The following is a 1823-nucleotide window of genomic DNA, read 5'->3' on the forward strand; positions in this document are numbered from 1 at the left end:
CTGAAAAGGATAGAGCAGGATAGTTTCTAAATGGTGTAAATCTAGAAACTGTGGGGGTCCAAAGGAATAAGTGGCAATGGTGGGAAAACTGAGTTAGGTCATAAATCGGCCATAATTGCATTGCATGGTGGAACAGGCTCGAGGGGCTAAATGGCCTATTCCTGCAAACCTGATGACAAAGGCAGTTTATTTATTTAGAGATACAGCACTGAAACAGGCCCTTTGGCCCACCAAGTCTGTAGTGACCATCAACCACCCATTTATTCTGATCCTACATTAATCCCATATTCCTACCCCATCCCCCCTACCTATACTAGGAGCAATTTTCCTATCAACCTGCAAGTCTTTGGCTGTGGGAGAAAACCAGAGCACCTGCTAAAAACCCACATGGTCACAGGGAGAACTTGCAAACTCCGCACAAGCAGTACCCAGAATTGAGCCCCCAGGTCATGGGAGCTGTGAGGTTGCAGTGCCAACCACGGCACCACCCTTAGTTCTGTGGTTGTTTGGTGAACAGACCTCTCTGCCTTGTGGAGGCTCTTCAATCACTCACTCCTCGTCCCATAACATCTTCCTGTGCAAGTGCAGGAGATGTAACACCTGCCTTTCAACTCCTCCTTTCCCATCGTCCAGGGGCCTAAACACTCCTACCAGGTGAAACAGTGATTTACCTGTACTTCCTTCAATTTACTGTACTGTATTGACTGCACATGATGTCATCTCCTCTACACTGCAGGCACTAAATGCATATTAGGTGATCTTTTTGCTCAACACCTCCGTCCAGTCTGCAAACTTGAAAGTGATCTTCCAGTCACTTGCCATATTAATTCTCCATCCCACTTCTACTCTTACATCTCTGCCTTTGACCTCCTTCACTGTTCCAATGAAGCTCAATGGAAGCTCGAGGAACAGCACCTCATCTTTCAATAAAGCTCTTAACAACCTCATGGACTCAACATTGATTTCAAGAACTTCAGATTGGTGGTACTGTAATGTGTGTCAGCTGTGGTTCAGCTGGTTACACTTTTGTCTCTCTGTCAGTAGACCGTGTTTAACCTCTACCTCCAGTTACTTCAGCACAGAATTCGATGTTGATTCTCCCAGTGTCACACAGAGAGAGTGCTGCACTGCCGGGTCTGCATTCTTTTTGGGTGATAGATTAAACCAAGTCCCTGTCGATTCCTCAAGTGGATCAAAAAGATCCCAAGGCTCTTTTGTTGAGGAACAGGAGAGTTCTCACTGGTGCCCTGCACAATATTTATCTCTCAATCGACAAATTAGACTAAATTAGAAATCTCTTTCGAATAGCTGGCACAGACATGATGGGCTGAAAGGACTCTTTCTGTGCTCGAAGATTCTATGATTCGAATGTGGTAGTGCAAAAGAAGAAAGGGCGACTGACACAAAGACATCAGGTTTCGGCAGTGATTACATATATAATAAGTGACAAGTTGCAAGCACCAAAAGTAAACATTGAGCAGCCCCAGTGGCCTAATGGATAAGGCATTGGCCTCCGGAGCCAGGGATTGTGGGTTCAAGTCCCACCTGGGGTGTACTGAGTTTTTAAATCATTGCCTTTCTGTGAAACCAGCTCTTTGTCCTCATCACTGAAATACACAGAAATTAAATTGCTTCAGGCAGCATGGAGCCTTATCAACCTCTGAAAGTTGGAGCCGGTGCAAGAAGCAAAACCACTTGCTTCCCATGGACAGTCAACATTTCACCCTGCAATCAATGTACTAATTGCTCACATGCAGTTGCACCAATCGGTTCTCTGATTATGTTACTTGATTAATAATGCAGTCAATGTCAGTTCATATCCC

The 1823-nt window shown here is 45.0% G+C and overlaps 1 non-coding gene across 1 annotated transcript; it reads left to right on the top strand.

Annotated features, from left to right (window-relative positions):
- The first annotated feature begins 1480 nt into the window (after positions 1-1480).
- trnar-ccg (transfer RNA arginine (anticodon CCG)) lies at positions 1481-1553 on the top strand. The gene has a single exon. It is a non-coding gene; the product is annotated as a tRNA-Arg (tRNA).
- Positions 1554-1823: the final 270 nt, after the last annotated feature.

This window comes from Heterodontus francisci, chromosome 10, assembly GCF_036365525.1.
Source record: "Heterodontus francisci isolate sHetFra1 chromosome 10, sHetFra1.hap1, whole genome shotgun sequence".
Taxonomy (NCBI): domain Eukaryota; kingdom Metazoa; phylum Chordata; class Chondrichthyes; order Heterodontiformes; family Heterodontidae; genus Heterodontus; species Heterodontus francisci.